Below are 12,378 nucleotides of genomic sequence, written 5' to 3' on the forward strand. Positions count from 1 at the left end.
ACGTGTATGTCTGGTGTTTAACAAGGGTGCAATCAGATTGTGATCAAGCCTAGATAGATTATAGCTCATAGTTCATAGTTCAATCCGTGCTCCCAATTGAGCACAAAAACGAGAAAACATCTGTGCAAGTGTAAACAAAGAAAACCGTAAACGATAGGTCTCCCGTGTTCATCTAATGGATCCATGAAAACTTCGGAATAGGCCGAACAAAGCGGTTAATGATACACACATACAAATAAACAGCCAAGTAAACGTCCTCAACACATGGGATACTGCGCGACTAAAGCTCATAAACAAGTTTAAGACTCTAAGTTTGTACGAACACATGAACATCCCAAAACATTAAAAGCAAAAAGGGATTAGGTACGAGATTACTCACTTGATAAACGATGCGGTGTAAGATAAAGCAAGAACCAACTTTAAACAAGCACTAGTTAACCTATAAACAAGATTATTGTTTTAATGATCTGTTTTAAGTCTTGATTATAAGTTTGCATAAGTAAATTATTATATATAATATTACCGGAGAAGCATGACAGAACAGGGAGGAAGACGGAGGCAGAGAGGGAGGCGGCAGAGAGCAAGGAAAACAGGAGAGATTAAGTGTTTTGTGTGTGTAGTGTTAGGAAAAATAATACTATTATTTATAGAGAAACCCTAGGAGACATGAATCCAGAAAAAGGGGAAAAGATTCCAAGACAAACAGAACAAGACAAAACAAAAGATAACAAAAGATATCCAAAAGCAAGTAAAAGATATCAAAAGATATGGCAGCAGGGAAAAAGAGAAAAAGGCATGGGCGGTTCAGAAAAAGGTACTGGTCAAGCATGGAAAAAGCAGATCTCAAAAGATAATGTCAGTCACTTTTTCTGCCAACCAATGGGGTTGGTGCGCATGCTGCGCCGAAAGTAACTTTTCAGACATAAAGCAGATTAGGTCAACAGCTCAAAAGATAAGACAACTCAAAAGCAACGGCTAGATTAAACAGAAGAAAACTCAAAGGGGTTTAGCGCGAGAAGGCTCGAGCGCGAAGGCAAAAGTGCGCGAGCGCGAAGGCAGACAGAACCAACCTTAACGCGTCGCGGGAAGAATCACATTTCTTAGCGCGCCGCGGGAGGAACTAAAATTCCTAGCGCGCCGCGGGAGAACTATAATTCTTCGCGCGTCGAGGGATGAACTACGATTCTTAGCGTGCTGCGAGAAGAACTACAAATCCTTAGCGCGTCGCGGGAAGAACTACCGTTCTTAGCGCGTTGCGAGAAGAATTACAATTCTTAGCGCGCTGCGAGAAGAGTTCGTCTCGCGAATCGCTGTACAGGTGGTCTTCACGCAGGATTCCTTGTAAGGGAGTCTGGCGCGTGGAGCTGCGCAGACAACCTTAGGCGGGAAGGAACAAAGGACAAGCAAAGAGTTAGAAGAAAAAGAGGGAAACAAGGCGTAAGGGCGGGACGGCGACAAGAGGGAAAAGAAGGCAAAAGAGAGGAGAGGGACGGGACGGCGGAAAGAAAGAGAGAGAAAGAGGCGGGAAGGAAAATATATATATTATTAAAAGTAAAATATAAGTATAAATATTAAATCATAAAAGAAAGAGATCGGGTCAGAGAAACGGGTACCTGGGTCGGGTCGGATCGGGGCAGATGTCACAACCCGCGCAGCAAGGCTACACGCACAAGGCACTTAGCTCTCAATCACTCAGTGTCACCTGAAGGAATGAGCAAAGCCGGGAACAATCCCGCACAAGGGCGGGAGGGGGAATACTCCTGCCCAAATAAGCCAGTCCGTACGATACAGGAAGATCTTCTGTACTGTACCTGACGAGGTATGGGAAAAAGATCTGACTAAAGAGACGACAGTTTACTGACACAGTATGGCGAGCAGCATGCTCCTGTATTGTGTCACTATTAGCCGCTGCCTACTCACCAACTACTGCCCTACCACGTGCGTAGCCGGCAGTTGGTGGAAAAGGAATAGTACACAGCAGGCCTGGTCACTATCAGCCGCTGCCTACCCACCAACTACCAGCAGGGCACGTGCGTAGACCACTGTTGGTGGAACAGGAACACTGTTGCAGCCGGCCATACCTCCTTGGAAACCTACCTTCGGCTATAAATACCCCAAATTGTATGACCATCTCATCTTATCTTATATCATCATATTATACATGATATCTGCTCTAGCAATCTCTTAATATACACTTATATTTAAAGAGCAATCTAGTCTGATTCTCACGCCGGAGGGTGGTCACAAGGAGGAACCCCCCCCCCCCTTCTCAGTGACAAGCTCACGGTGTCTGTTTTGCAGGTTATCAGAAGAACCATCTTCTCAGGGTCTAACCCCTCGTGGGAAACATCTATCTAACCCCCAGGTTACCAGTAATCTGCCCGGGGTCCGGTTAGTGTTTCTTCATTGGCGCCATCCGTGGGTCCGGTTAGTGTTTCTTCAGTTTTTTAGAACAACTCCTCCAAATCCAATTACTTTGTGTCAGTGTAATGAGTAAGAAAGGTCACTTCCTTGTTTCCTATTTCTTATCTTTAAAAAAAATCCATGGTTCATCTTCTCCTTCTTTTCTTCTATTCTTCTAGCCGACATCAAACCACCCCACTTTCTAAACTACGGATAACCCTAAATCCTAGCCAACGAAACACATAAACAAAAAGGGAAATTCAAAGTTCATTTTATACTATCGGTTTCGGTTTCGGTTTTAATCTGCGAACCCGAAGACCCAAACCTTAATAGACCCGATACACGGATTTATACACAGGTCTAGTCCTCGCGTATGGTTTTTCTATCGATTTCGGTCTCGGGTCGGGTTGGGGTTAACCTGGGTCGGCCCGGGTTAACTCATTTGCACAACGCTAATTCCAATTGCAAATATGAAAAGCCAAGACACCAGAACAATGATAAGATAAATATGCCACTCCCTGTTAAAAATCTCTAACCTTTATCTAATGTCTACAAAAGATCCTATCACCGATCATGTCCTTTAAGGCTTCAAGAGATGCAAGTCTAATAAATCTTGTTAATTAGTTATCTTCTTCTTCTTCTTTGCATGAAGGTTTCCACACTTCTTACGGGTGTCTTCATCTTTCTAAAGTCTCTCCTCCTTTATTTTATCTTAAATATTAAATGCATGTCACCCTAATTCTTTTGAAAAACTTCATTTTCTTATCCAGCTTAACAATGTGTGCCCATGCATCCAATTTGGCATCAACATCTCCACCACTTTCAACTTTTATGTTTTTGACTCTTGATAGTCTAGCAATTAATTCTGTATAACATTAGACAAACCATAAAACCATACAATTTCCTATTTGATCTTGTTGGGAACATCTTGCTACACAAAACTCTTGTAACCAGGGGTAGACCCAGCTTAGCTCCGCTACCCCTCAACTTTTTTCTAGTGCAAATTTTTATATGTTTTTGCCAGTTTTCGTATTACGCTACTTCTGAAAAAATATACTGTTACCCTTGTTTGTTTAAAGTCCAACCAAATTAAAAGTCGAAACAACCTAAAGTCCAACCAAATTTAAGCCCAAACCAATTAAAACCATTGTTTGTTGTTCCTTGATGCTTGGGCGCTTGGTTTAGGCCGAACATCAACATTCAACAAAACAAAATTTCATTCAGCCGATACTTCCACCCCACAATGCCCTGACCCCCTCCGGTCACCAGACCTCTATGCTGCCGTCGAGTAACCGACGGTCGGTGCTCCTTCAGTCCCTCTTTCACAGTTTGAATTATACTTGTTCAATTTAGGTATCATTATACTTCTATTTAAAGTTGTAATTGTTTATATAAACTGTCACACCCCGACTTAGGGCCTAGGCGTGTGACCACAACCTGTTTTGTAAATATATCATAGTTTATGGGTTAATTTTAGCGGAAGACTTTAGGTTGAATATAATATTAATTTACATTGAAAATTTACTCGGGAATTAAATACCCAAGTTTCGGTTTAATAAATATATGTTTCAAGTTACAAGGATTAGTTTATAAAAAACGGAGCCATCTCATAACGTACTTCTATCTTCATATAGACTTCAATCCTTGCTATTGCTATTTATGCTTAATTACCTACAATGGGTTGGAAAAAATACGTCAGCTATATGCTGGTGAACACGTATGACTCTATAAAACATTTGAATGACCGTTACAATACAATGATAGTTTTATGTACACTCAGCAGAAGTATTGCTACTTCTGGGATTTGTACCACTACCCTACACACACACAAGAGTTTCCCGAGCAATGTAGCCCCTGCATAGAGAACTTAGTTATGACCGTTAGCCCGCGGCCACGTAGCCTTTTACTGATTAGGCTGAATAGTTATGTTTGGATCCAGACACATGTGTACTCGGTCTGAGTTGCTTTTGTTTTCTATCTTGTATTATAAAGTTTTAGAGATCACGTAATCTCATGTAAACGTTGACTGACTCGTTAAGACAAACACTCGTTTATCTTATCGAGTATAAATATGTTTTGACTGATTGAAAAGGTTAACGTAGTCACCTGTACCGTCGGTGTTGAAAACCTTGACTGATTGATTGTGAATGATATTTAACCTATACATAAATAGGTTTGTATGAATGTTTTGAATGGTGTTTCTTGATTAAGCTATGATTGCTAAGCTTAACCTTGAAATCGTTTATCTTTGATTGTGAATGAAAACATTTTGTTTTATGTGACGTTTGATATAGCATGCTTTGACTTAATAGGTTATAACACGTTGGTAAGTTTCTCCAGGTAAGTAAAAGGGTCCCTCAGTTGATTGGGATTTGTACGAATTACTTTCCTTAGGCAAGAAACTTACTACTAGTGATATCACCCTTACAGTTTACTACATGCCCGTCAAAATATATCTTTTGTTAATATTTCTTTGCTATGAAGTAACATTTATGAAAACTTGTTTATGAATGATTATAGAATGTTTATAAAATACTTTCAAGGTTAAAGGCCATAGCCTCGATTGATTGTCTAAGCTATAATTCAAATAACTTAAACATAACTCCTACCTTAGTACGGGTATTTAGAATGATAATAAGAAAAAGGCAGGATCTTGATCTACTCGCTTATATGATTGCTAGCTTGATTATGACTTCTAACTTGCACGAACTTCGAGAAAATGGCACGTCGGCTTGTTACGGCAACCGGGCACGCCTTTCTATGCTAAGTGTGTGAAATTGAGTGTGTTTTGGGATGAATGGGGCTCAATCCCGTAACCCTCTATTTATAGGCCAAAACTGGTACCCATCACGATACACGAAGGGTTTTCTCATACCCGTCGCATATCGCAACGCCGCAATTTGACGCCGCCATACCAGCTCGTGACACGTAGCTTGTCATATCGTGCCACGTGTTGACACGTGGTTGGACACGTGTCCACGGTTACTTAACCTAGTCATCGCGCTACGCGATGGTCCATTGGGTTGAGCCATCGCGTATCGCTACGCCGCCCATTTCTGGGTTGGTGTGCAAGTCCATCACGCTACGCGATGGGCTTATGTTTGCCCCGTCGCGTATCGCGATAGGTGAAGTTTCCAGAATGTTTAAGTTTGGTCCCTATACTTTGTAAGTTAACTAATTTAGCTTAAAATTTTATAGGGTAATAGACGCGGTGTTACATAAACTGTTGTCTATGAGACTTGAACTCAAGACCTCCCCCCCCCCCCCTTTAAACCCAGGTGTTTAAAAGTTTTGTCTTTAACAATGGACCACCAACCCATTGATAGCAATTAAATGATTGGTTATGGTTTGATGGATATTTGGATAATGTAAACTGAAAATTGTAATTGATTAGAGATTTAACGTTTATGTGTAAATTGAAATTGATTATGGATATATGTAGGCCTGTTCACGAGCCGAGTTGAGCCCGAGCCAAGGCAAGCTCAAGCTCTGATTGATATTCAATCGAGCTGGCTCGGGTCGAGCTCGAACTCTTAATCTAGCTAAAAATATGAGCTCAAGCTCGGCTTGGTTTTAAATTGAGCCGGCTCGGCTCGGCTCGATTTGGCTCGAGTTTACCTGTAATAATAACAATTAAATGCAACTAATAAGTTGAACTAAATAAATATGACGTTGAGATCAACACCAACCAAATACAAACTAAATAAATACGTCTAATACAAAATTAAGCAGAGAATTGGCGGCCGATGATGGAGGATGAGCGGTGGCCAATGGCGGAGGTGAATATGAGCGGCGGCGGAGGTGAATATGAGCGTCTAGGGTTAAGATGGAAAATGGAACGTATACTTATTATTGAGTGTGTGAACTATGAGGTCTCATCTCTCAGATACTCAGTATATGGAATGATGAATATGGACTATGGAGTGAGAAAGAAAATTGGGCAGGATTAAAGGAAATCCTATGTGTTAAAATACTTGGGCTCGATAATTATATGCATGTATGTATATATATAATAATATAAGTAAAATAGTCCGAGCCAATCGAGCGAGCCAATCAAGCGAGCCAATCGAGCGAGCTCGAGTCGAGCCGGGTCTAGCTCAGGCTCGGCTCGTTTAGAAATCGAGTCGAGCTAGGCTCAGCTTGTTTACAATCGAGCCGATTTCGAGCAAGTTTTCTCCGAGCTTTTTTCGAGCGAGTTTCGAGCAAGCTTCGAGCCGTGAGCTTTTTAAACAACCCTAGATATATGCTTTAAATTTTGTCCATTCTAAAATTAGAGAACTTGGAATATGAAACGACAAAGTTTTATTAGCAATTCTTTTAAACGAAAATTCCATTAAAATGATTATATCGGTCAAACACCAAGTTTAAAAAAAACTATTGTATGAAATACGGTATAAAAATTCGGTTACTGTATGAAATACGGTAAAAAAAATTCATTTACATTGTTTGAAATACGATAAAAAAAATTAAACGTTACCCTTAAGACTTTGATCTAAATCTATCTTCCACTTAAATTAAAAGGCTTAAACGTGGTGAGCGACACTCCACATCACTCCAAACAAAAACCGATGGTATGCGACAAAATGAATAAAATAAAGGTACCCTTGTACAGGGGCAGACTTACCATATGCGGAGCCGTAGCCTCTGCTACGGCTCAAATTTTTACGGGTAGTGTAAAAAAAATTGGTCGATTTTTGTGTTTCGTTACGGCTGGAAAAAAATAACGTTCCGGCTAAGATTTTAAGCCCAACTAATATATGTATTAAACCCAATCAAAAGATAAAAGCCCAAACAAAAAAACCCACTAACCCAACCCAACCAACCATTAACCCACCTTTCACAACAGTTAGTGACTGTGGCTGTTGCAAAAAAACATACCGGTGTTAAAGAATTTTATGAATCTCTTGGCATGGTTGTTAATACCGTTGGTGCTTCTTGCAAAAGAAAAGATATGATGTTGGAGTTAAAAAGTAAGAGGGTGAAAAATAAAATTCTTCTTGGTGAGATTAAAACATGAAAAGAATTAAATCAAGAGGTTTCCCTTGCACGAGCCGAAGACACGCGATGGGGTTCTCATCATAGAACAATCACAAGTTTGTTAAATTTATTCCCGGAAGTTGTTGAGGTACTTCAATTTATTAAATTAGATGGAGATAGTGTGCAACAAAGATACAATGCGAAAGGTATTCTATCATATTTTAAGACTCTTGAATTTGTGTTTTATGTACACTTGTTGGACGAAATTTTAGGCCTCATAAATGCTTTATCAAAACATTTTCAAAAAAAGAGTCAAGATTTGTTGGAAGCGTCTAAGTTGATAAGCGGGACAAATCGAGCATTGAATAATCTAAGACAACCCGGATTTGACAAGATGTTGGCAAAAGTTACATATTTTTGTGAAAACAACAAGATTAAGATGTTAGATATGGAGGAAAGTTATGGTAATCAAAGAAACCGGAAGTATGTCATTACTAATCGACATCATTTTGAGGTTGAAGTTTTTAATACAGTATTGGATATGCAAATTCAAGAACCTGGAAATAGATTTAGTGAGGTCTCAACTACTTTGTTAGAAAATATGTCGGGTTTAAATCCTTGTGATTCGTTTTCCAAGTTTGACATATCTAAGATAGTGGCTTTTTCAGAGATGTATCCGAATGATTTTACTAACAAAGAAAGAGGGTGTATTCCGGGTGATCTTACGACATTTTATTACACTTTAAAGGAAGATGATAAATTTGCAAAACTTGGTGGAATGGGTGATCTTGCTCGTGTAATGGTGGAAATCGGAAAACACACAACTTTTCCTTTGGTTTATCGGATATTGAAGCTAGCATTGGTTTTACCGGTTACAACTGCAACCGTTGAAAGATGTTTCTCTAAAATGAAGCTTATCAAGACGGATTTGCGCAATCGAATGGGTAATGAGTATTTGAACAATGCTTTAGTTTGTGCGGTCGAAAGAGAAACGTTTGATAAAGTAAATGAAGAAGATGTAATGGCTCGGTTTCAAGCTATCAAAAACCGAAGAGGAGATATTTACAGGCCAACCTAGATCCGCCACTGTTGGTTCGTTAACCCGGTTAGTTTAAATTTATTTATTGTCGTGTTCTTTATATTTTTTTCGTTAACATTGTATTAAATATGAGGGGGGGGAATTTTGAGCGCTCCGGCTCGATTTCGAGTCTAGATCCGCCACTGCCCTTGTATTTATTCAACTAGCTTGTCCCTTGTTCATTATGAATCAAAGTTTCCATAGGCAATAACCATTTCAAAGACAATAATAAAATTACAGCCATATTTGAAGCAAATTAAACGCCAACACCAACCACGACAAAGAAGAGACCGAGCGCTCACTTATTTAAACACCACATACACTTATCACCTAATCTTTAAGACATAACTGTAACAAATCTGTTAGATTTCACGTAAAATCAAGGGAATACCGAACTGCGGTGGAAGAGTGAACATAGGAAAAGGACAATGTTTGTAAGATGAAGAAAGCTCAAACGAGAACCGTTGCAAAATCTTTGCTACCATCGCCTTTGCTTCGGCCATGGCAACATTTTGCCCAATGCAAACTCGTGGACCACCCGTAAATGGAAAGAAACAACCCGAACCTCGGTCTTTAGTTGCATGCGCCACACCTTCTGAGAACCTTTCAGGTTTAAACTCAGATGCATCTTCACCCCATATTTCACGGTCATGTTGGACAAAAATCATCGGTAAACTAATGTTCACACCCGATGGTATCACCATGTTTCCGAGCTTCGTCTCCTTGTTTGTAGATCGAGTAACCATAACCACAGGCGGGTATAGCCTAAGAGCCTCGTTTAGTATCATGGTCACAATCTTAAGGTTCTTTAATCCTTCGAAATTTAGTTCTCCGGTTCCAAAAACATGTAGAATCTCTTGTCTAGCTTTGTGTTGCCAATCTTGATGCATAGCCAAACAAAAGACTGCCCAAATCAATAAACTTGAGGTTGTTTCTGACCCACCAACATAAAATAACTTGCATTCATCAATCACTTCTTCCATACTCATACCAACTCCATCTTGTTCAATCTCTTTCAAACTTGATTTTAGCATATGCCCAAGTAAGTTATCGCGCCAACCTTCTTCCGTTGTGATTGCTTTCTTCTTTTTGTTGATTATGCCTTGGAGTATAGCGCGAAGCTCGTTGTTGTTATCCTTGAACTTCTTGTTCACTTTTGTTGGTATAAACCTGCATTTCAAAAAATAATAAAGCAAAACAAACGGTCGCAAATTCGTTATGAAATCGGTTGCTAAATGCTTCAGTCACAACTCATAAAGTAAGTTGCTAATTAGTTCGGTCGCAACGTTTACTCAAATCAATAAATTTTGGTCATAAAATTTGTTGCTAATTGGTTCAATCGCAAAAAGGTTCGATCATCAAATAGGCCGCTATTGTAAAACGATAGGATGGTTAAATTGGTTTAAGTTCGATCTTAGGTGATCGTTGTTTTTGGCTCTTCTCCTGGTTGTGGAGAGGGGTTCGGTTGGTTTGTTTATAAAAGTTTATAGTTCGAAAAAAATACAATAGGCCGCTAAATGGTTTGGTCGTTGAATTGATCACAAAAAAAAATAATAATAAATTTTTGTAGAAATAAAATAATAAATTTGATCACATAAACGTTTGATAGCAAAAAACATAGATGTTTCATAAATAATTTTGTAGTAGTTGCGGTATAACCTTAATTACCTTCCTCCAGGTAAATAAATCAGTAGCAAATTTTGCATTGCCAACTCCATTTGTTCCTTCTGGATTTGGAATATCTTTTGTCCTTCTTCATAAGAGCTACCAAACGCGGTGCGTGCAAGTACATCTCCTGCCAAGCTATCAATATACGGCCACACATCGACTTCCACAACACCAGGTCCAGCCGTGAGTTGTTCGAGCTTGCTGATCATGTTGCTGCAACTTGAACAAATCGCCGGGAACATACTCTGTGCAACGATCAACCCAACTAGTTTGTTTAGATTGTAAAGAGTAAATTGTAATTTTGGCTCATGTGGTTTACGTCTCATAGCCTCTTCAACCAAAAGTAAAATGTTCGGACGAACGAGCCTATGACGTTTAACTTTGTTAGCGATTTTTGCCCATAAGACTATAAATGCTAAGTTTCTTTTACTTTTTTTTTCCCATTTTTTTCTTTTTCTTTTATTCTTCTTTTATCCTTTTTATCACTTTTATTCTATGATCTGACAAAAAATTATTTAGTTAATTAACCAACTTATTATTTTATAAAAACATACATTTTTTAATATATTCTATTAGATTTATTTATTTTCTTTGTTTGAATAAGTTGTATATTTTTCTCACCTTTCAGGTTTTCATTTATAATTTTCCTTCAAATATATTAATTAATTAACCAACTTGTTTGTTTGGTATGTTTTTTAGACTTCTTATAATTTATTTATTTTTTGTTATTAACTAGTTTTATTAATTAGTTAACAAATGGGCTGAAAGCTAAAGTGACACCAACAGACCTTGATACTTTCAAGATGGAAAGCCGGGTTCATTATTTGACGATTTTTGGCCCATTTTTTACCCTCGGCGACTATAAGTCCACTGATGACACAATCCCGAAATTGGTCAGGGTGTGGCTTCCAAAAGTCGTTGGGCCTTTACAGCATCTCCTTTATGAGTTCGGGTTCCATGATGTAAATCATTGGGGTCGGCCCAAACCATATAAAAGACTTTTTTCCTGCAAAACATTCAACATTGAAGCTATAAAGTTTTAAAGTTATAGTATCCAAGATCCTTTTGTAAAGTAGGGGTATAAAGGAGATCCTGATTTGGGTTGGTATGTTGTCATACAACCTTAATTACATTAATGAGAAAAGTTTGATTGTTGATAAAATGACTAATTGTATATTTTGAATATGTATTTCCTAGTCAGAGTCCTACATAAATTATATTTTATCTTCCTTTATATGTTCATGTTCCTGTTCCAATCTTAGATATGTTATTCTTTGTTTCTTGATCTAAACATCAACTGTGGCTATGTAACCTATGTTTACGTCATCGACTTGATGTATGTTTACATCTTAACTCCATCAACTTCTTCTCTTGTTGGGCAATTTATTCATTTCACACGAGCAGAAAAAGTAATTAGCTGACGATACACGTGTAAAAGAGAGATAAAAACCTGAAAAGTACCGTAGTTGGTGATGATTTGGTGATCAAAGGGTAGAACATGTGCAGCAATATCACGTGTGACTGGCAAGGACTTCGATTTACCTTCCTTCATCATTCTTGCAAGCTCCTTCATGTCACCTATTACCAGTTTGTATGAATTACCTTTATGCCCTTCATTCCTCATCCACCTTTCTAACTTCCTTGGTTTTTAACCATGCCCAGTTTAGTAATCTCCACCCCAACCTCCCTATCAAAACTATAACAATGGCTATCACAACGTTACCTATGGTTGCCACCATTTTTCCTCCCAAAATAGGAAGAGTATATTATTTGGCTTTTATAACATTAACATTACATTAGTTTTAATTAGTGAAAGAGATTGTTGTATATAATATAATAGTTTTTATCCCCCGTATTACGGGGGTTGTTTTATATTATTTGTTTTTAATATTTATTAATTTTTTAAATTATTATTTTTTTATTGTATGAAAGTTAATAATATACTTATGGGTTGATGATAAATTGTTTCACAAATAAATAAGATGTTATAACCCGGTTTAAAAGCTATATGGATTTGATGAGACCCAAGAACCGTTTATTTTTTTTTACTATAAAATTGGTTTTTAATTATAAATAATATATCTTTTTTAAATAAATCAGATATTAATATTTAGTATATCCCTACTTTATAGGATTTTTATATCAAATATTTGATGAGATTAGTTTTTATTTTATTGAGATCTTATAACCCGTTTAAGAAATATATGGGTTTGATAAGACCCATACCCGTAAATTCGGGTCAAGTGCATGAG

General features: G+C 38.0%; 1 pseudogene across 1 annotated transcript; it reads right to left on the minus strand.

Annotated features, from left to right (window-relative positions):
• Positions 1-8,820: 8,820 nt before the first annotated feature.
• LOC143564189 (cytochrome P450 CYP72A219-like) lies at positions 8,821-11,865 on the minus strand (annotated as a pseudogene). Its single transcript, XR_013140809.1, has 4 exons — positions 11,588-11,865; positions 10,915-11,132; positions 10,127-10,371; positions 8,821-9,628 (listed from the first exon to the last, which is right to left on the minus strand). The product of XR_013140809.1 is annotated as a cytochrome P450 CYP72A219-like (transcript).
• Between the last annotated feature and the right edge of the window lie 513 nt (positions 11,866-12,378).

Source organism: Bidens hawaiensis, unplaced genomic scaffold, assembly GCF_021521415.1.
Source record: "Bidens hawaiensis isolate Kalapana, Puna unplaced genomic scaffold, B.hawaiensis_p1.1 tig00021833_1, whole genome shotgun sequence".
NCBI classification, from domain to species: Eukaryota; Viridiplantae; Streptophyta; class Magnoliopsida; order Asterales; family Asteraceae; genus Bidens; species Bidens hawaiensis.